The 23,967-nt window shown below is 38.0% G+C and overlaps 1 non-coding gene and 3 pseudogenes across 1 annotated transcript; all 4 read right to left on the bottom strand.

Annotated features, from left to right (window-relative positions):
• Window positions 1–1,020: 1,020 nt before the first annotated feature.
• LOC149116607 (uncharacterized) lies at window positions 1,021–1,742 on the bottom strand (annotated as a pseudogene).
• Window positions 1,743–9,323: 7,581 nt separating this feature from the next.
• LOC110063017 (uncharacterized) lies at window positions 9,324–10,851 on the bottom strand (annotated as a pseudogene).
• A 1,779-nt stretch (window positions 10,852–12,630) lies between these two features.
• On the bottom strand, window positions 12,631–13,415 carry LOC110063016 (glutathione gamma-glutamylcysteinyltransferase-like; annotated as a pseudogene).
• A 9,597-nt stretch (window positions 13,416–23,012) lies between these two features.
• Window positions 23,013–23,094, bottom strand: Trnal-uag (transfer RNA leucine (anticodon UAG)). The gene has a single exon. It is a non-coding gene; the product is annotated as a tRNA-Leu (tRNA).
• Between the last annotated feature and the right edge of the window lie 873 nt (window positions 23,095–23,967).

Below are 23,967 nucleotides of genomic sequence, written 5' to 3'. Positions count from 1 at the left end.
TTAGTTCCAATTTTTACTTTTATGCTACTACCCGGCATAGTTCTTATTGTTTTTGGAGTTGTGGAATCGGTTTTGGAGGGGCCGTTGCTTTTAGGGTTTAATAGAAGTATGAAGTTACGCTCGGGCGGAGGGCAGGGGACGTTTCTCTCGAAATTCTATGGTATCACACGACTGAACATAACGGCGGAATGTATAACCAGAAGCGATGGATCGGAAATTCAACGAGCTGTGGAACTGAAGAACTCCCGATTAGCTGCCTTTATCTTTACGTCATACATGTTAACTCCATGGGTATTTTAATTTCCTGACAGCATTGCTATAAAGTGGTATTCTTCAAACAATGGTTCACAAGAGAGCAGGTTAGAACGCTCGCCTCCCACTAGTGTTGTCCTGATTCGAATCATGGAGCCGGCGTTGTAAGTGGTTTCGCTTTGCTCCGAGGGTTTTTCTTCGGGTTCTCCTGTTTTACTTCCTCCTCAAAAGCCAACTCTTCTGAATTCCAATTCGAATGGAAACAGTGGACGAAGAACCTCTCCTGGGATGTTCCAGTATTTGGTCGTACACTTGGTGCGACTTTGTACTGGAGTGCGACAGATTTCTGTTTGCAAGGTCCCTAAAATGGCAAGAAGTATTTATTATTATGCAAATAAAGTAGACGGGAGATTCTTGGCAACGATTTTCTGTGTATAAACCCATACTTAGTAGCATTCGCTTCTCATAATTATCACCCACCGCTAGGTTTGGCCGATTTCGGATTTCAAGCGAACGCCTAACCGGCCGAGAGCGATAACAGGCGTGCTGCATCCGTCGATTGTTATTTGAGGCCAATTTAGTAAGTCTTGTTCTAGCTGGGACCTAGAAATCGTCATCTGCATGAGCCCATACAGGCCTATTGTTATGTCTAGTTATGTTTGGGCTTCAAAATATAACCACGACTCCTGCTTGTAACAATGTCCCTGATTGACAACAAAAGAAAACGATATACATATATATCTATATACCATTTTCGTTAAGATGGGTCTATTCGTCTTTGGCCTCTAAGACAATGTACCCACCACTCGCGCCAGTAACAATGTCTATTGGCAACATCGATTGAAATATCAGCTCAACAGGAATCCAATGTGGCACACACTTGTACCTTGCTGTATCTAACATCAATACAGAATTTGTTTGTCTATCCAATGCAGCAACGGGACTATAGTGACCACCTCCGAATTGTCCGACAGCCTCCGTCGAATATGATATCGCCATTAACTCTCTTGGCATTTCGTCGTTGCAATTCTGATCGCTGGGCTGTTCATCTCCAGTGCACGCTCTCTCAAGGCTTTGAACAAATTTCTCGAATTGTACCAACGAGTCATCTGGTCTCACGAGAGTTGCAATTGCCCCATTGCATTCTGCCAAGTAAACAAATTCTTCTAAAGTAGTCCCAAGCCCTTTCACACCGTCTTTAGAGATGCAGAATGCCAACCAATCTTCTGTGTTCCATCGTCAAATCGTACTTTTCCACCTGCACCGAGGATCTATCCTTAAAGAGTTCAAGATGGTGGCCCGCGTACTAATCCCACAATAAGTCGGCTTCGATTGTGTATTATAGTCGATGACAGAGATAGAAAGGGGACAACATAACCAGTTTATAGAGTACGACAGAGACGAGTTCTGGATTCCGAGGATCTGTAATTAACCATGTTTTCAGGAAGTGGTAGGCCGTAGTGTGATGGGTTTGATGAATTTGCTGACATCTTGTGGCCATCAACTGTTTACCTCTCTGCGCTCGTGTAGCCAAACGTCGCTACTGACATTTAAACTTTTCAGTAATCGCTATAGTGAGCATTTATGCCAAATTCAAAATAAATAAATACAAGGAAACGAGGCATTTGAATTGTCGAAAAATGTTTCAATTTTGTCGAAATCAGAAATAGGGAAAACATCTTTTAAATGTTCAGTTTTTTTCTTGATTATATCTGCCAAGTTTTCGGTGTCAGCTGGCAAGTGGTACATAGGATTGCGGCCGGCTTTGGCTTTCAGCCCACACTTTTTTTTAATGTAAGGATATTTATTTTCCGGACTTGACTAAAGTTCTTATCTTTCTACAAATCTTAGGATAAAAATATTCTTGTGAATATTCTTATTCTCCGTTTCATTGACTTTGATGGCGTTGAAGTAATGTTGGAGCAAGACTGCAGGAAATAAGCCTGATATGACACACAAAACTTCTTGAAGAAATATCATAAGCATCAAACACGCGGCTGGTACTTAATTGTTTTTAAGCTAGTTTTACCGTTTAGAGGAAGGAAGAATTTTGTACGGTTTAATATAGCTGTATTGTATTTACAAATTTTCAACACAAAATTATATTATTTTCAAAATCTCAGAATCGAGTTTACTTTCAAATTATTCTTAAAATCTACAAAATACATAAAATTTATTCGATGTATTAAATATATCCTTTCAAAAAAAAAATAAAGAGTGTAATTATTTATCCACATCAAATCCTATAATTGCGAGCCATTTTTCACCGTCGCGCCATCAAAAATAAAGAAGCCAGCCATTCAATAGTTAACGTCAAGGATCTGTGATATGGTAGATAATTAATATCAAGAGATGATAATCTCTTGTTGATATATAAACAACGCCACCAAGATTTAGGTCTGTAAGGCATTTCATACCTGCATTATTCAAAGAAATATTTTACCCAGCTCTATAGAGCTTTGTATGGAGACGCCATGTTGGTGTCCTTCGGAGGACATTGCGTTTTGCTATTAAAACAAAACCTACGGATGGGCACCAACATAGTGGCCTTACATGGCATATTGTAAAATATAGATTGGATTGGATTGGATTTGTAAAACATGGATTTGTAAAACATGGACTTCTGGTTGGAAGTTTCAAAATAACATTTGTTCGACTATTTAATTGTATATTTGTTTACTGTAATATCTTACAATTTACGTTTAACGGAAGTTGATCATTTTTCGATTTTTTAGGAAATTGAGATCAGACGTGAAAACAGAACTAACTGTTCCCTTTAGGATCAGTAATTAAAAGGTAGAATGGCACCCTCAAACAAAGAAATTTTGTATTACGTTTTAACAAATTATCTTTAATGTCATGTTGTTAAGTTCAACAAGAGACATTGTTTGACACCAGTTACGACATAAGTAGTTACCATGGCAACCGTACCACGCCCTGAAAGCCTTTGTATTAAAGCCTCCACGCCAACTGCAATTCCTCCTTACCAAAGAAACATTTGATTCTGAAATTTTCAGAATATGTTTAACATACAAAAAACTGTGATATGAACCTTAAGTTTCAACAGCTTAAGCCTTTTTGTTCTTAACTTACGATATTAAGGGGAGTGTAATTAATCCATGACCACGCCTTTTGACAAGATTGGCCAAAAAATGTGTGACATATAAAAGGACCTGACTTAATTTAGGTTCACATCACAGAACCACTATTGATCAAAGTCTAAAGCAAAAACGAATGCTTTACGTTAAGAGCAAATTCCCACAAAAATCAAACAAAATCAAATTTCTTAGGCGAGGCTAGAAAACTCAAATTCGCTCGTCTTTTGCATATAGCTAGCCCCTAACAAGAGTGCAAACAGGCTGTAGTTTTTTCCTTGAAATAGTTTTGTCTTTCCAAGAAAAGCGACATTTACGATTTAACTTTCAGACTCAATTTCATGCAATTTAGCGAGTCCCAACTGGGCTGAAAATCGACCATTTTCATTCGATTCGCCTTTCGCAACTATTGAGCGCAGAGAAGATGTAATACAACCAGCTTATTACAGAACTATTCCTTGTCTAAAAAAGGACGATTTCAAGAATAATGGATTAATCTAATCATTTAGCGTTAAACAAAACCAGAGTGTTCTCCAATATTGAGTTAGTCAGTCGGTGAAAAGAATTGTCATTTTGACCATGTGCCATGTCTCGGAATTCCAAAAGATTTTAGATTCTAACTATACTAGGATAGGTCTTTCAATATATGTAAAGTTCAGTTTGGGCAAATGATTAGGCACTCGTCAAAAAATTATTCAAAATCGTTCAAAAAAGACACAAAATCACGCCAGCAGCTTCCGAGTGCGTGACCAAAAGTATTATCATCGTATCGGCATATTACTTCAGTTCGAAACGTCAGCATTACCAAGCAGTATAAATGACATACACATAATAATAGCATGTTCACCTACCTCGGTTTGTAATATCCTGAATCTTGCAAACTGATTCTTTCCCTGCATATAATTTTCAGCGGCGTTCTTGCCAGTACTCATATGATATCCGACTTTGAAGAAAAACAGTTACTGCCAAGTCCCGTGTAGGTATCATCTATCTGTGTTATTTGTTTCGTTTGATTAAGCCAGTAGTAACTGCTAAAGCGTCATTCCACGTGCGACTTTCGGGTTTCCATTTTGAAGACGTTTGAAAATCCTCCATTTTGACTGAAGATGTGTTATCCGAGACCCGTGCGTTACAACATATTTTACATGGAGCTTTTAACAGAGTTACTTTTCTTTGCTTGAATTTTAAGCCTCAAAGACTTGGTTCGTGTGTAGTATTTTATCGCTTTACGTGGGAAAGGAGGCCCTGAACTGGAAGTAACATCGAGATATTGGAAAAATTCTAACGCTTTTCTTTTGGAATTAATTTCCACTCTACCCTTGCCCTGTGTGCAAAGACTTTTGCTGGACAATGTGCAAATTAGAGACGCGGAGCCATCGAAGATGGCGGCTTATTTGTTACTGCTAATTACTGGGGATTTCTGTCTGATAGCAGGTTGAATGATCGTACCGAACAACAAAACGGAAAACGTAGGAACATTTGCATAGGAACTTGGTAATATTGAACGATTTGGGGAATTCAAAATCACCAGACGAATGCGTACAGGTTATGCAAACCTAATGGAACACCGTTGAAATGGCAGGATAGGAAGGTTGTTTGACAGTCAAGACATGATAACCCAGCTAAGGTAAACATATATATGTTGGCTTATGCTTAAGTCGTGCTGATATTCCTGTGATATTTCGAATTGAAGTGATTTAATGACAAAAACAATGGTAGTACTTTTGATCACGCATTCGACTGCTGGCGTGATTTTAATTTTTTTGTGTATGATTTGAATAATTTTTTGACGAGTGCCTAATCATTTGCCCAAACTAAACTTTACATATATTGAAAGACCTATCCTAGTATAGTTAGAATCTAGAATCTTTTGGAATTCCGAGACATGGCACATGGTCAAAATGACAATTGTGTTCACCGACTGACGAACTCATCGTTGGAGAACACTTTGGTTTTGTTTACCGCTAAATAGTTAGACAAATCCAATGTTCTTGAGACTGGGGTTTTTTGGACAAGGAATAGTTCTGCATTAAGTTGGTTGTATTACAACTTTTCTGTGCTCAAGAGTTGCGAAATGCGAATCGAATGAAAATGGTCAATTTTCAGCCCAGTTATAGAACTCGTTAGATTGATGTCTGGACGTGAAACCGATAATGTCCTTTTTCTCGGAAATACCAAGACATTCGAAGAAAAAAACTACATAGCGTTTTTACTTTTACTAAGGCCTACTTATATCCAACAGTAGGGCAAATTCTACTTTTCAAGCCTTACCGAACTATTTATGATCCTTGTGTACATTTGCTATTGAATACTTTTCCAAGGAGAAGTGATGAGCCGAAGTGTCTATAGTCAAAATCTGACACTTAAGAAAAGAGAGTTAAAGCTCTAGTATGGTTTTCACAAGCAATACTATAACTATGGACTGCAGTTTAACACTAGAACTTAGTACAATTATATTTACCCTAAAAATGTTGTAGAAGCTTACCAAGCTGTTTGAGTTTATCCACGTCCGACCAAATCGATTCAAGTGTAAAATCATAATTTAGATCTTTAAAAATTTAAGACTTCAGTGGTTCATTTTTTTGCAAGTGACTAGTAACTAAGATGATTATCAGTGGGACAGTCTTGAATGTGGTATTACGCAATACAGAAATATATCACATCCCAGTGGCGGATCTACGCGAGGAGCCCGGGCCCCCCGGGGCCCCCTTATTTTGGGTGAAAAAAGAAGAAATAACAGATGGAAGAATAGCCGGCGGGGCAAGCAAAGCAAAACGGGGCCTCTATACCCCTTAGCTCAAGGTCTGAATCCGCCACTGCATCTAATGCCAGGTGAAAATTGCAAGTTTTAATTTTAGGAAACTTTTTAGAATCGACACTTAGATATGACGTGACTTAACAGTATTATACACGTCTGGCAACGGTGAAATATATTTGCTTTCCCGCTGTAATTACCACTGAGCTGGGTGACCGAATGTTGTTTCATGCAAAATTCATCCTTGCCAACAGTTCAGACGACGATCGAATAGTATCTCATGATGCATCTGGTTTAGGCTTATATTATCACTGCGTACGTGACGTCATCATTTATTCCACGCTCTCGGGATAGACTGAAAAACAGTCGTATTTTTTGCGAACGCGAGAGACGGTCAATATTCGAACGAAAGGTCTGGAGCGAGTGTAAAAACGGCGAGGGAGAATGGGGAGAGACGCTAGAAAAAACGATGAGCATCGTTTTTTCTCGCCTCAAACGCCCTACGGGCAAGTGAGCCTCGCGCTTACGGCGCTTCGCGCCTTCCGAAAACGTCCGAAAACGGCTGTTTTGCAGTCTACTCTCGGGATGAAGCCATGACGTGCTTTCACACTTTTCGGGATTCCGTGGCTTCTGCTCTTAAGAATACCGAGTTAGTTTATATTCACTGCGCTTCAAAGGAGAATTTTGCCGTTACAGTGAAGGGTTTTACTTGTGTTTCGTTGGTCTGTCGAGAAATACATAGGTATAAGCTATGTGGAAAGCATGGACGAACGAAGAAGAGCTCTCGTTCCTGTGGTTGTTGTGAATTCGCCTGCGGACGAATTGTTCGCTGGGATAAGAAGCCCTGTGTTGATACGAATAAGTTACAACAGGTACATTCTCCGAAGAGGAGTTTAGAGGTTTTCTGATTTTTCTGTTGACATCTCTTGTCCGCTTCTTAGCAGGCTTGTTCCGTGTTGTGCCGTTTGCTGCATGACATCTCTTGATCACGGCTCCATTGAACTATTGAAAATTACGAAGTTAAACACTCCGTTATTAAGGCTAGTTATCACTGCTGAGCATTTTGCAGTTTCGGAAAGAATAGTAACCAAAACACCTTCGAAAATAATCATTTTGACTCTAAAAGATGACCAAGCTCGGGAATAAAGCGCCAAACGAACTGAGACTGGTATGTTACGAAATTTCAGTCCACTTCGATCGCTTGAAAGGTCATAAAATGTGTGTACTTCTCGGTACTTCTTTGCCAAAAATCATTATTATGTCTATATTTTGTGGCGTGATGCCCAAAAATCGAAGACAATGACATCAACACACTGTGCAAAGAAAAGCGAATATTCATGACCTTGTTGCGGGTCAACGAACACTTTGTGATGCGAATAGTCACATAACACAATCAAAGACAAGAATACTATAATAAGGCCGCGCTCTTAAACACTTACAAATCATTATAATCGCGTCAAAGATTTAAATAATGCACTTTTCTTACTTTTTACTGCAGTAAAAATAAGAAATAGACCGCGGAGAAAACCACGTTATTTCACGCTGAAATCCATGATAACTTCGATGTTGCGTCACGTACGTAGAAAATTGCACCATGGGATACTATTCGATCGTCGTCTGCCAACAGCTCTAATAACTTCGTTAAGTAACTCATTATCACGATAAAGAGGAGACCAGTTCTAGTTGCTCATCGTTTTTTCTAGCTCTGCAAGAGAATACTAAAAGTGAGGAAATAAGAAAGAACCGAGTATTACTGAATTATAAAACTATGAAACAGAACAATAACACAATGGGAACGTAAAAAGTGATGGTTGAAAATGGTGTTGGTTATAGCGGTCAATGCGCTTAGCTACACAACTATATAATAGGCTTAAAAATCCCAGCTGGCGGGAGGCGACCAGTTGGCTATATTTACAAGCATGTCCGAGGAGTTGAACTATGGTCTACCGAGAAAGAACTCCAGCTTAGTGGTGAGAGCGGTGACCTCCCGATTTTAAGCTCGGCACCCTAACCACTCGGCAATGCTGCCTCCACTCCACATGGTGACAATGGAAGCGTAAAAACCGCCAGATTTCTAGAAAAAAGTTGGATTTTCGACTTACCATCTAGCTTTGCCAAAGGAAAATCCTAGAGTGGTGTAAACAAGGTTATCAGACAAATAAGTAGCACTATCTTTGAAGCCATTCATAGTTTTCCTGAGTTCGGTGAAGCTTACTTTGTAAGATTACTTGGTTTAATGATGTACTCGTTCGCGTACCTCGCAATTTATACGTTTACCGGGTAGATTTAGGAATAATTCTAGAACCACTAATAACCCAGATATTGTCGCTTTGTTAAATACTCAATATACAACATACGATGAAGCGACAGGCAGATATTAAACAGAGGAAATCATGCAGACCTATGACCTCTAAAAATTTGCCATAGCAGGGTCTGACGGCTCAACGCTACTTAAAATTTCTCCTTATAATACAGAATTAAGAGCCCTTCATAAGCAGGAGTGAAGTTCAAAAAGGTCGAGAGACCGAACAGAGAACGCAAACTTACGAAGGTCACGAACCGTAGGAGTCGTGTAGGCTTGCCACCACCATTTTACACTGTACACACTATACGTCTCACTATCTTTAAATTTCTCTTCTTTCATGACACAAAACAAAACACGTCAAAACATAACGTTTTAAATCAACCATAGATAGCTGAGACCATATTCATTAACAAGAGACCATCTTGGTTTTAAATAGGACGTTTATTGTCGCCACCGGGCGTTACGGTTCAGGATCGTTTTCTGTCAAACCACTTCTTTTTCGTAATTGCGTTTGGCGGAGAAACCTCTATGCATAGCTAAACAGGTAAATAGCGTTTTAAGATACAAATCTGCTTCCCCTAAAACTAGATTCAGAACAAGTTATGACATAACATCAACAATTGCAGCTAATTGCAGCCTATGACCTGAAAGAAGGGCACCTAGAGTAATCACTCAGCAGGTGACCTTTCCCGCATTCCCGAGAACATTGGCGCTGGGTTGAGGTGTCGGTTGAGGTCAAGATAAACGATAATAGAATAAATCTTTAAAAATGTCCACCCCAACCCCCTTCTTTCGCATCGTTCGTACCCACTAAAGTAAATTTAATGCGAAAAGAGGTCTGGAAACATATTGATTACATAATTGTCAATAAAAAATTTCAAACATCTAACGCCTTTTGAAGTTATGCATACATCCCGAATATTTGGTTGTGTTCTGGTGCACCGAAGGAATGACCATTGTACTGCCTTTTGTTTAGCCGTTGTATATTGTTAAGTCTTTTGTATCGGTTCTTGTGTACCGGTACACCAGGACAGAACCGAACATTCAATAAGACAAAATTTAATAAAAATGCATTAATTTTTTACTGGCACTTTCAGAGTATTTGTGTTTTTAAAATGCAGAGGAACAATTCTATTATAAAAGACTGCAACGGAAGAACGATTTTTGGCAAGATACATACACAGTTGTAATAATCCATATTTAATTAGCCGGGAAATGCAATTGCTACGTACTTTCAACAAATGTGGCGCTCTCTCGTGAGAACCCAAACTGAATTCGTTGGCAATGCAATAATACAATTTTGCATGCCAGTTGTTCTACTTGAGATTACTGTCAGCGTGCATGTGAAGAAGCTGTTAAATAAATCGTCTACATCATTAGGTACGGGGCTAATATTAAACAAAACACACCTGTAGAATCAAGACGCTCCAAGAAAAAAACAAAATTGTGTGTTTCTACGCACCACGTTCGTTATTACGACTCTATTCTTCTTGAGCCTCTAAGACAATGTACCCTCGACTCTTGCCTGTAACAATGTCTATTGGCAACATCGCTTGAAATATCAGCTCAACGGGAATCCAATGTGGCGGATACTTGTATCTTGCTGTATCTAGCATCAATACAGAGTTTGTTTCTCTGTCCAGTGCAGCAACGGGACTATAGTGACCACCTCCGAATTGTCCGACAGCCTCCCTTGAATATGATATCGCCATTAACTCTTTTGGAATTTCGTCGTTGCAATTCTGATCGCTGGGCTGTTCGCCTCCAGTGCACACTCTCTCAAGGCTTTGAACAAATTTCTCGAATTGTACTAACGAGTTGTCTGGTCTCACGAGAGTTGCGAGAGCCCCACTACATTCTGCCAAGTAAACAAACTCTTCTAAAGTAGTTCCAGGCTCTTTCAGACCGTCTTTATAAACACACCTGTCTAACAGTTCATCTGTATACCATCCTGTTATTGTTTTCCACCGACGTCGAGGATCTATCTGCAAGGAGTTCAAAATAATGGCTAACGTATCGAGCCCACAGTACGTCAGTTGTGATTGAGTATTATAGCACGATGAAAGAGTTAGAAACGGAACAGCATAACCAGTTTGCAGAGTACGACAGAGACGAGTTCTGGATTCCGAGGATCTGTAATCAAGAAGGTTTTCTGGAAGCGGATAGCCGTAGAATGACTCCGATAGATCTGCTGACATCTTGCGATTCCCTAGAGTACTAATGTGGGGGTAAACCACAGGTAGCCCATGTTCATGAGATCATCACTCGGTGATATATAGCGGCGGTAATATACGGATTTGTCAGAAACTTCATAGCTAAAATTGATATCGGAACAAAGTGATGGTGAACATGCATTAAAATGTGCATTTCAACTAACCTAGCTTGAAGAGGATGGATGATTTTTCTGTCAGTGACACAAGAAAAGTCGGAAAAAGTTCGAGTTCTCCAGCTAGAGTTCGAACCAAGAGATTATCAAGGTAAGAGAGTTAAGATAAGATACATAGATAATCTTTATTTAAACACGGTTAAAAATTCGTCAGCTAAAACTATTAATAAGCAATAGTAAAAACTAATTTAATTGCTGGTTTTCAGTGTCACACAATTCAAAGTAGATCAAAATAAAAATCAAAACCGGTCAATAGATGAAATTAAAGAAGGTAAATATGCAAAGACTCTCGCCAAAGTTCTGGTCACAGCAATTTTTCTTACGTGAGATACGCGGAGAAATTTTTTACCCAAATTTATAGGCATTTGTAAGAAGACGCCATGCTGGTGCCCATCCGTATGGGCACCAACATGGCGGCCGGAAACCAACAGAAACATCTGTCAGTGAGTTTTGCTACAAGAGCGTGAATTTATAATTATCCCTCGAGGAACTCTAAAACATTAAAATAATACTTTTTCTAAGACATGAACTGTTCAGATAGCCAAGTTCCCCGAAATAAGTCACTTTTTTAACCATCATAACGAGCCAGACGTTCTTAGCAACCAAAAAACAGACCTGGGATCCCGTGGAGATGTAGGACTTTTAGTCTTACATCTCTACGGGATATCCAGTGGCTTACAACATTCCAGTGTAATCATATCCCTGTCGGTGATCGTTTATGCTCCACAAAACGCGTCAAGTTTTGCACGAATGTGTCATAATCCTAAAGTGTGAAATTATATTTACTGCAAGACAATTCCATCGTGTCAGAAAGATACAAAGCATTTTAATAGTCGGCGATTCGGGAAATCGCGCGACCGACGTCAAGAATTTGGATTAAAAGAAAAAATAACGTGGAAACAATATGTTTTCTAGGTTGGGACGCAACCGCCAGTTTAAAACTTAGCATGCGTTGTAATTCTTTGTTCATTTCTTTGCCGTTCTTAGCAAAACAACGACGTGAAATAGCCACAGTCTGCATATTTGAGAGAACGTGAAATACGACGGCCAATTGCAATATTTTAATTTTTTTTTTCGAATTTTGACGCTGTCTTACATAGTGTTTGAGATATTTCTGACAGTGACAAACAAACTGAATGAATCTAAATTCTCGCGAGATTCGTAGGTTGAATATAAAGTCGTTTTAATCGACGTTTTCTTTGGCGTTGTTGCCGTTATTGCTTAAACTGCCTTTTGCTGCTCGGGCGGCGTACTTCTGTCTGCATTTTATCGACCATCTGTTTGTTCGACTGCGTTGAGTTCGGGCGTTTTCTTACTTTGCTGTTTGTCTACTGATTTCTCTCCCGTTCATTCAGTTGTTTTTGTTTGTGCAGGAGACATCTGTCTCTTATTTAAACTCTTATTAAAGTTTCGAAATGTATTAAAACAGCCAGAGTCGAAGCTCCTTAGCTTGTAATTAAAATGTCAAAGGAGACATCCCCACAGCGTTGAGGTTTTCCTTCGTTTAGAAACAAAAAGAAACGGAACATAAACAAATCCTCCACGGAAACATCCACGCAACGCGCGAGCAATATGCAGATGAAGAACTGGGTATCATGTCTAAAAATAACTTAAGGTGGCTCAAGACACTTTCCAGCACTTAGATTTTGATGGGTCGTTATAACTAATCTTCATCACTAGATGCAACAATCATGGCATCAAAATACTGCCCAGTCATTGGTTAACACGTTTTTATCATTTTCATGACACAATAGGTTACCATAGCAACAGTATGACGTGGTAAAAACACCCTTAATTACAGCTTTAGAGGCTTATAGTTCAAAAACGGCACGGTGAATTTTTTTTTTTTGTTTTATCAAATTTAAACAAGCATGATAAGACGCAACTTTTGACAAAGTTTAAACAAATTCCGTACATAGCGTTCAGAGCCACCTTAAATTTTCAAAACTTTGAGGTGGCTCTGAACCCTAATGAAATATCAGTTCAATAGGAATCCGATGTGGCGGATACTTGTACCTTGCTGTATCTAACATCAATACAGAGTTTGTTTCTCTGTCCAATGCAGCAACGGGACTATACTGACCCCCTCCGATTTGCCCGACAGCCTCCCTCGAATATGATATCGCCATTAACTCTTTTGGAATTTCATCGCTGAAATTTTGACCCCTGGCCTGTCTCCCTCCAGTGCACACTCTCTCAAGGCTTTGAACAAATTTCTCTAAATGTTCTGCAGAGTTGTCTGGTCTCATGAGAGTTGCAATTGCCCCATTGCATTCTGCCAAGTAAACAAATTCTTCTAAAGTAGTCTCAAACTAGCCCTTTCGCACCGCCTTTAGAAATGCAGAATACCAACCAATCTTCTGTGTTCCATGGCCAAATCGTACTTTTCCACCTGCACCGGGGATCTATCCTTAAAGAGTTCGAGATGGTGGCCAGCGTACTTATCCCACGGTAAGTCGGCTTCGATTGACTATTTTTGTACGATGACAGAGATAGAAAGGGGACAACATAACCAGTTTATAGAGTACCACAGAGACGAGTTCTGGATTCAGAGGATCTGTAATCAACCATGTTTTTAGGAAGTAATAGGCAGTATAATGGGTTTGATAAATCTGCTGACATCTTGTGACCATCAACCGTTTACATCACTGTGCTTGTGTAGCCAAACGTCGCTACAGACATTTAAACTTTTCAGTAATCGCTATAGTGAGCATTTATACCAAATTCAAAATAAATAAATGCAAGGAAACGAGGCCTCTGAATTGTCGAAAATTGTTTCAATTTTGTCTACTTCAGAAATAGGGAGAACATCTTTTAAACGTTCAGTTTTTTTCTTGATTATCTGCCAAGTTTTCGGTGTCACCTGGCCTACATTTTTTTAAAATATAAGAATATTGATTTTCCGGACTAGGCTAAAGTTCTTATTTTTCTGCCAATTTTAAGATGAAAATATTCTTGTGAATATTCTTATTCTCCGTTTCATTGACTTTGATGGCGTTGAAGTAATTTTTGGAGCCAGACTAGAGGAAACAAAGCCTGATATGACACAAAACTTCTAGAAGAAATATCATAAGCATCAAACACGCGGCTGGTACTTAATTGTTTTTAAGCTAGTTTTACCGTTTAGAGGAAGGAAGAATTTTGTACGGTTTAGTATAACTGTATTGTATTTACAAATTTTCAACACAAAATTATATTATTTTCAAAATCTCAGAATCGAGTTTAATCTTAAATTATTCTTAAAATTTATAAAATTTATAAAATTTACACCATATATTAAATATATTCTTTTAAAAAGAAAAGAGTGTAATCATTTATCCACATCAAACCCTATAATTCCTAGGCATTTTTCACCGTCGTGCCATCAAGGCAGCCATTCAACAGTTTCAGCCAAGGATCTCTGATATGGTAGATAATTGTATTCAAGGGATGACAATCGCTTGTTGATATATAAGCAACGCCACCAAGATTTAGGTCTGTAAGGCATTTCATACCTGCATTATTTAAAGAAATATTTTACCCAGATTTATGGAGCTTTGTATGGAGACGCCAGGTTGGTTGGATGGTTGGATTGGATTGGATTTGTAAAACATGGATTGCTGGTTGGAAAGTTCAGCATAACATTTGTTCGACTATTTAATTGTATATTTGTTTGCCTGTCATATCTTAGAACTTACGTTTAATGGAAGTTAATCATTTTTCGATTTTTTAGGAAATCGAGATCAGACGTGAGAACAGAACTAACTGTTTTCTTCGGGATCAGTGATTAAGGTGGAATGGTACCCTCAAACAAAGAAAAATTTTTTTTATTAAGTTTTAACAAATTGTCTTTATTGTCATGTTATTAAGCTCAACAAGAGAAATTGTTTGACACTAACTACGACAATAATTACCATGGCAACCGTACCACGCCCTCAAAGCCTTTGTATTAAAGCCTCCACGCCAACAGCTATATCTCCTTACCAAAGAAACATTTGATTCTGAAATTTTCAGAATATGTCTAACATATACATATAACTGCCGTATGAACCTAAAGTTTCAACAGCTTAAGCCTTTTTGCTCTTAAGTTACGATGTCCAGGGGAGTGTAATTAATTCATGATCAGTCCTATTGACAAGATTGGCCAAAGAATGTGTGAAAAATAAAAGAGAATGACTTAATTTAGGTTCATATTACAGAAGCACTATTGATCAAAGTCTAAAGCAAAAATGAATGTCTTATGTTAAATACTTTTCCAAGGAGAAGTGATGAGCCGAAGTGCAGGCTATAGCCAAAATATGACACTTGAGAAAAGAGAGTTAAAGTTCCAGTATGGTTTTCACAAGCAATACTATAACTGTGAACTGCAGTTTAACACTAAAACATAGTGCAATTACTTACCCTCCAAGTGTTGTAGAAGCTTACCAAGCTGTTTGAGTTTATGACGTCCGACCAAATCGATTCAAGTATAAAATCTTAATTTAGATCTTTAAAAATTCAAGATTTCAGTAGTTCATTTTCTTGCAAGTAACCGCTAATTGAGATGATTATCTGTGGGACAGTCTTGCATGTGGATATTACCCAATACAGAAATATATAATCTAATGCCAGGTGAAAATGGCAAGTTTTAAGTTTCGGAAACATTCTAGAATCGACACTTAGATATGACGTGACTTAACAGCATTAGACACATCTGGAAACGGTGAAATATATTTGTTTTCCCGCCCTTGTTACTAGCTGGGTGACCAAATGCTGTTTCATACAAAATTCATCGTTGCCAACAGCTCTAATAACTTCGTTGAGTAACTAGTTATCACGGTAAAGGGGAAAAAATAGACCAGGTCTAGCTGCTCATCGTTTTTTCTAGCTCTGCAAGACGATTCTAAAACTGTCACTTAAGCAAAAACATGTCACTTTGAAAATTCTTGCATTACTCCGATGAAAATGAATTGCATACATGTATTATCATCCGAATTGGTACATGTACGCTTAGTGTAAGTATTAACATTTAAGGTGGCTCCTTAGGGCAATTATTTACAGTATTACCGGCGTTATTGTTGTTTGGAAGCTTTTTTCAGCTTTTACTGCATCAAACCTATAAAATGTAATAAGCGATGATTAAATAGTGTTTTGAAATCATCTTGTCAAACGATGAATTAAAAACTGCCTAAGCCAATGAGTTTTCCAGGGTTTATTGTTATTTTCTTGAATTCCCATCGGTAAAATCTTCCACAATTTTCCAGCCGTATAAGAATTTTTGAACGCAAAGAACTTAAGGGTTAAATAATAAAGTGTATTATCGTTTGTCTCACGATGTAGTCACTTGAGATGTAGATCGCGACGTTTCGACTGCTTACTGCTAGTCTTCTTCAGGCGATAAGGTCGACTGATTGCACGGTATCATTTATATCACAAAGGTCGGCTGTGGTTGGTGCATTTCGATCCTCCTATTGTTCCATTATTTCGGCGAATAGCTGTTCCCTCAGTGGTCCGCTGTTGTACCGCTGTTGTAACTTAAGGGTTGTACTTGTAGTTTCTTCGCTGTTTGCAAATTTATGGTAAGGTTAAGGCAATTCTTCTTTTATAGTGAACGACTTTACTCAGCTAAAGAGCTGTCTCATGAGAATCCCACTATTGTCCTTTTCCTTCGAAGAAAATAGGTACCCAAAGGGTCCAAGGGTGGGATACGTTATTTGCATTAACGGATACGAGCCAAGGACAGTAGTGTGGGATACCTGTTGTCCAACAGAAAAGCTAATTCTAATCAGGTAGATCCTCACGAAAAACCAGAACCACGCAGAGTAAAATTGTCATAAACAGTCGGCCAAACTTCCCGAAATTTCACCAAAGGAAACACGAGAAAACACATTGTTGGTTTTGCTATTTTGAAGACGTCAGAAACTAATATAACAAAACTCTGGCCCCAGTTGTTCAAACGGTGGATAACGCTATCCACCGGATAAATCTCAATCCTATGGATAGTGAAGTATGTTCTATCAGCACTTATCCATTAGATAGTGATTTATGCAGTAAACAACGTTATTCACCGTTTGAACAATTGGTCCCTGATGTTTTCCTTTGAGCGCGCATTTTACTAAGGTTTTCGTTCTCGACGCGCGTGCAGTAGTCAAGCTTTAAGGAGCCAGCGAAAGTGACACAGCTGTGGCCAGCAGGTTGTTATCCTTTACTGTACGATCTTCCGTCTCATTTTCTACCATGATCATTGATTCGCGATGAATACGAGATCAATGCCTTGTGTTTATCATCTACTGGCACTCTATCACTGACATCGAGCCACTGTAGATCAGCTGTAGATCTTAACAGAAGTTCTGAAGGCAGATAAATAAAAGATACAGCTTTAAATTGTAGAAGCAGTCCCGTCTGGTCGGAGTTAGATTAGGGAACATCAGGCAAATTTGTTCCTCAAATGCGCTTAAATTATCAGTTTGTTTCATAGATCCTTATGGACATTTGTTAAGTGTAGTAATCTCTAAAACAGTTATAGCTAGTTGTATGAGTCTACTAACAGAGACGTGAGGTACGTGGCAGTTGAGATATTGAAGCTAAGAAGGGCAAGAATACGCTACTTTTGATGTATTAAAACTCAGGCATACGTTGCTGACAAGGCTCCAACTGACACAAACAAAGGGAACCGAAGAACTATACTTATTCATTTCTATTTTTACATTCGGACCTCTTTATCAACCTGAATTATAACATAGCCTTAGAGAAGCGCGCGTTCTGATTGGCTAATACGCTCGATCTATTAGCCCGTGGGTTGCACGCTGACTACGCTGACGTCAATTTGCTAAGTTTACAAGTACTTCTTCTCAGCAATTTTTTTTCATGGATGCTACTTTTTTCAAAACATTATTCCTATTTTCTTTTTTTTGTCTGATATTGGTGGCCTTTGATGAATTATTTCATTCGGCCCGCGTTTCAGTTTTGCTCGATCACTCGATCGTAAATTGACCTCTTGGAGAAACATCCGCTCGAAGGAAAGACGCGATTTCTTACTGAGGAGCATTTTTTCCCTGGTCTGATTCGATTTTTTTTCTTGCCCTTTTTCTTTCCTTTTTCTCGCCCCTTTTACTCATGGTAGCTTTTGCTCTTCACATCCTTTCTGACAGCCGTAGAAAGTTCGGTGTTGATCATCTTGAAAGTCTGGAAATGGAACCTTCATCGATTTTAGGTGTAATGGGCCATTTTACCGCCAATTTTGCACCAAAAACTGCTCACGTTTTTTCAATTGGCTACGTCAGTTGCGCGGATAAATCTATCCTAGCTCTATTATCTGCTTATCAAGAATATCTACTGACGCCTAAAATGATGACGTCAAGTGGTACAAAGTGCATGACACCTCAATCGTAAGAAAATGTACGATTACCAGTTAAAGGATTAATTAAAAATTTATCATATGGCATAAAGAGCATCATTTGCCTGCGGCCATGACGCGCGGGCAGGATAGCGCCACCTTGCCCGCTCCCGGGTAGCCAACCACAGAGTAGGATATTGGCTTCTTACCAGTTCGTGGAGCTAGCCAAACAATAAATGATATTACAGTATTTAATTCCTTTAAGGAAATAAGAAATAACCGAGTATTACTGAATTATAAAAAAAATTAAGCAGAACAATAATACAGTGGGAACGTAAAAAGTCATGGTTGAAAATGTTGTTGGTTTTTACTGGTCAATGCGCTTAGCTACACCTCGCTAGTTCATAGGTATGCTACTTAAACTGAAAGAAACAAATATATCAACTAAATATTAATATAATAGGCCTAAGAATCCCAACTGGGGGGAGGCAGACCAGTTGCCAGTTGGCTCGGTCAAGTTTGATTGAGGAGTTTAACTATGGTCTACCGAGAAAGAGCTCGAGCTTAGTGGTCAGAGCGGCGACCTCCTGATTTTAAGACCGGCACCCTGGCCGGTGACAATATGGAAGCGTAAAAACCGCCAGATTTCTAGAATAAAGTCGGAATTGCGACTTACCATCTAACTTTGCCAAAGGAAAACCCCAGAGTGGTGTCAATAAGGTTATCAGGCAAATAAGCAGCACTATCTTTGAAGCCATTTTGCTGAGTTCGGTGAAGCTTACTTTGTAAAATTACTTGGTTTAATGATGTACTCGTTCAGTTAGTGTACCTCGCAATTTATACGTTTACCAGGTAGATTTAAGAATAGTTCTAGAACCACTTATACCAGCAGATATTGTCGCTTTGTTAAATACTCAAAGAAATATACAAGTTTTGGGTTAAAAAAGAAGAAAGTGCTTTAAATGAAGTTTAATATATACTCAAGTGGGCGGCAGATGAGAGAGAGAAGTAGGGCGGTATTGATTCTGGAACTAGTATATTTCTTTTACTAAATTATCTTCTTGAGTTGGCATATTTTTTTACAAAATTATCTTCTGGAACCTTTTCTGTATGGCATGGTTTTATCTAATTTTATTATATTTTCCCGTATACAGTCCTCGCCTTGATTCAAAGAAACCTTGTATTGTTTCACTTTGATCTATATTTCTCTCGAGCTGTTGCCATGGTAAACAAAGTTTTCGTGCTTCTCTCAACGGCCAACCCAGACTTTAAACTCCAATAGCAAAGGTTTTCATGTACGCCGGGATATTTTATTGCATCAGAAAATGAACTCTGAATGGACAAATAAAAGGAAGACATTGTATTTACTTTCTAAAGACATTTGAGGATATATCTGGGATTTTTTGTTGCAAGTCACTATTTTTACCAGTTTTCCAGCGCTAACCGTTAATGTTACTGTTGAGTGTGTTAGAAAGGTTGAGAACAAAAAGGCTATTGAACTCTTATGAAAGTGTCGTTGAAAGCTAAACGATTGTCCGGACGATGAAGAGTAAACAAACCGAAATAGGTTATTTCCTTTTTAAAAGCTGAGGTTCTCAAAACGTAATCAACTCTATAGTGGGTAGCCTCCTACGCAGACGCTCTTTAAGCTCGTGGGGGAGAAAGATTACCTGACGAGCCCAATGAGGGTCTGTGTAGGAGGCTATATAGTGAGTAGCGAGTCGTAAATTGTATTATTCAACTGTTGGTCAAAGTTTTGGCCGTTTGTAATTTGGCAATGAGAATAATAAGAGAAACCATTTTCTGTTAAATTTGTTTTGAACGCTCATCGGCTTAAATCTAGGCAGTCGTGAATGTGTAGCACTTTGCATTGCCAGCGATAAACGGACATCACTCTTAAGTTGGCATAATTATTAATTACTACTGTCTCTTATATTTGTTTATATTACTCCATATTCGCATATGGAAATATTGAATATTTTGAAAACAAATGGACACATTTCTATACTTAAAGTCAGTTGGCAATAGATGAAAGTCCGAATGAATCGTTTAAAAAAATGTTTAATACTCTGTTTAGTGGTAACTGATCAATTACCTGAACCTATATTTCAACTGATCTTCAATTCGACGTATTTAATTTACTGCTCTTGTTCTCAAGGGTTGATAACAACAATCCTTGATATAATATGTGCCATGACGTCCAACATCGTGTTTTCTCATGTTGTTAAGGTAAACAAACTTTTGATGATTCTTTTTTTGTTACGAGTAATATTCCCTTATAACAATATAAAGGTTTACTAGATGAAAATAGTTCTAGTTAGGTCCGAAACTTGTTTTTAGTCAGCATAAGACTTCAAATCTATGGTGTTATCTCCAAATAAAACTAAAGTTTGGTTGTAACCCAATATGGAAGCAAGAAAAACATTTTCAATATTTCATTTTCAAATTTCAGGGCCGTAAACAGTATCGGAGGCAAACAGAGGCACTTTGTTTTTCGTTTCTGTTCATTTTATTTTTGAAGAGAGAAAGTAAAACACAGCTAAATACCTCAGAGGAGAATTTACCTTGGACATTGCCTCAGTCGTTATTTTTTTCTGGCCACGACCCTGAACTTCATGATTTGGTGCTGGGAAAAATTGTGACAGGTTTAATTTTAGACGTTTTAGCCTCTAAATTTTGCAAACTGTCAGATAGTATTACTATCTCGAAACAATACAGAATTTATTAGAAAAGTTTAAATATATAGATAGTGGGATTACGCTTTCATATAAACCGACTGATTCTTTGGTCTCTAGATTATACAGTTTTAATTAACATGTCATATCTTCACTACGTCTTCTTTAATTACGTTTATAGCATATTAGGGGATAAAACCAAGGTAACAATATTAACAGAGGTTTGATCAAACGCTAAATTACTCTTTGATTGTAGTTCTTAGCTTTACAAAACGAATGAACTTTGACCAGGATATGGCATCGTATGGCTAATATATTGCACCTGATCACAGGGTAGAAAATATATCGAACACTTTGGTGTTTATTTCTTACTTTCCCTTTTTAAATAATTGACAACTTTGGCTGTAAATGAGTTTTTACACTTAAATTTAAAAATTTATGATTTGTTGCCAGGATAAAGACACAGACAGATAGTTTTTGCTGAGTTTTCTGTTTCCCTTCTTCTTTCTGAAATCTCTGATATTTTGCCTATTATTGTAACTGTCTACTATCGAAACAATACAAAACTCAAAATATCCTTTTTCGTAAAGCATCACGTCGTACTGGGGTTACTTTTTCATGGTGATAAATTAGATTAAAGTGAGCGATTTCTTAAGATCTTGATTTGTTTGTTTTTTTTTTTAACCTACCGTAAGCAGAGTGTTTGTGAAAGGAACGAAGGGCAGTTATAATGTTTTAAAGGATTTTATTCACTGTAGCTATAAATCCCTATTCCTCACTATTTTTGGTCAACAAATATATTGGCATAATATCATAATAGCGGTTGGTCACGCACGGAAAGAAATTCAGCTCACTGATAACAAGACACTTTCTTAACCTTATTACCAACTGCTATTAGTAACGGGGATTTCAGAGATCTTCAAGATTTAAATCACTGAAGTTAAATCGCTTAGGTGAAATTAGATTTCACACAAGAAAGTCCGGTAAATCTCGTCAGCATGGCAGGATAAATATATTGTTAAGCTGAATTTGTCCGAGTTTCTATGGATATTCTAAACAAGCACTCATTTCTTGTAGCATCAAATCGTTTATAAAAGGTTTAAAAGTACCACTTCATATCAGCGTGCTTGCATTAGCACTTCACAAGAGTGTCAATATCTGGAATTTTAGCACTTTTATAAATATTATAAATTGAAGGGTAGAACTTACTTACCGAAATCATTAAGAGAACTAAGCCTGCAGATATAGCATGCGGAAACCCGATAAAAACATAAATCTTAAAGTTCTCTCTGCCTCTGGTACTACCCTACTCTGGCGTTCCATCTTTAGGTTGTAAATTTGGGAGGTAAGTCTTTATGGGTTACACGTGTTTTGTATTATTTCAAAATGACTTGAAAGTCTCGGAATGGTTGTAAAAAAGGGTGTCATTTTATTCACTTCATGTACTGGACCTAACGTACATGTAACCTAAATAAATAATTTATTTTTAAGGTTCCTATTATCACGTAATATTTAGTTTTTCAATTTTTTTTAAAAGTAGTTTGGGAATATACTTCACCAGCAAAGTGTAGAAGCTGTTTATATCGTTGTGGTGTTTATCTCAAATGTTTTCTCTTGTTACGTTTTCGTAAAGAAATTAAAACAAAGTTAAACTAAGAGGTGTAACCTTAAAAGAGTATGATAAAATTTGTGGGTGTTGAAGAATATGAAAGGATGTTTAAGGGAATTCTTTAATTACTGAAATCAAACTTGATTTCAAGGCGAGTATTGAAAGCTTATGCCCACGACCTTTTTCGCAAGTTTTACGTCATGTTTTTAGACGGTCGCGAGCTAATGCATCGCATCCTGATTTATATATTTAACATACCATACATCTCACCTAGGGGTGGCCATCTTCTGATCCTTAGGTGAGAGTACATAGAAAATTGAACTGATTTATCTGGGAAACAAACTTGTCAATAAGAATCACATATAAACCCATATCATGATTTAGACATAATGCAACTACCACGACGCACAAAACAGGGAAATATAAATATCGATCCAGAGCATTAGTGGGTACGAAAGCTCAAGAGCAAAGGGTCACCGAGCTTGTTTTATTCTTTTTAAATCTGATTGCCAATTTTTGTAAGCTGAATCGTACCGGAAAAATTTAATGAAAATTAACAAATGAAATTTGCTAGTGGATATGGTGTCTGTTTCTTCATCAAACGACATAACGAAACACATATATAAGGTAAAATAACAAAGTGGCAGCGGTGGGATTCGAACCCACGCCTCCGAAGAGACTGGTGCCTAAAACCAGCGCCTTAGACCACTCGGCCACGCTACCAAGCACCTGACGGTGGAGGTAGTTTCTTTGTGAACTTTAATTGTAGATCTGGAATCCGAACGTACACTGATATGGTTTTACTTGAGAAATGCAAACCGAGCCAAGAATTGATTAAAAATTGCCAGAGCTATAACTGAGCAATTTGTATGACTGAGAACATTGCTTCACTGTGATTGGCTGAGAGCAGGCCAATGTACCGTTAATTTTTAAATTGTACTGCAGTGCAAATAGACCAATTTCGATATCTTAAAATTCAGACTAAAACAAGAGACCTCAGTGTGAGGCTCTGGGGAACAACTACAGAGTTTGTGGGGTTTATTCCCCCAAAGCCTCGTGCTGAGGTCTATTGTGTTAGGCTGAATTGTAATATATCGAAATTGGTCTGTTAATGCGCGCGCTTTCGTGATTTTCTCAGTCATATAATAAATGAGTAATCTTATAAAGGCTCGGGCAGTTAAGGATTTACACTACTCGTTATATTTGAAGAAACCTTTCAAATTGCACTCGCCTAAAGGCTCTTTCAATTTTGAGAGAATTTTCAAATATCACTCTTAGTATAAATATGTATTTTCCGCTGGTATGTAAGCAATTCTTTGCAGGAGTATCTAAGGCACCTTTTGATTGGCTATAGAATACCATATATTCATTAGCACGAGGTGCGTCTTTCTCTATCTCGCGTTCTAGTTTCCGAAGGGTTTGCCGTTCGTTTCAGTCGCTGTGATGTCCGACTCGGAATCTATTGTTGAGACAACGAAAGAGAAAGAAAGTCCAGAGAACCCTAAACCTCAGAGTTTAAAGTTGGTGGACGAAGTTTTTTTTCCTCATTTAAGGGATATCTTAATACTCAACTGGAAACCAAGGGAAGGCGGATAG

This window comes from Orbicella faveolata, unplaced genomic scaffold, assembly GCF_042242905.1.
Source record: "Orbicella faveolata isolate gen_17 unplaced genomic scaffold, um_ofav_v1 contig_12, whole genome shotgun sequence".
NCBI lineage: Eukaryota > Metazoa > Cnidaria > Anthozoa > Scleractinia > Merulinidae > Orbicella > Orbicella faveolata.
The sequence above is the reverse complement of the archived record's forward strand: the minus strand, read 5'-3'. Positions and strand labels throughout refer to the sequence as shown.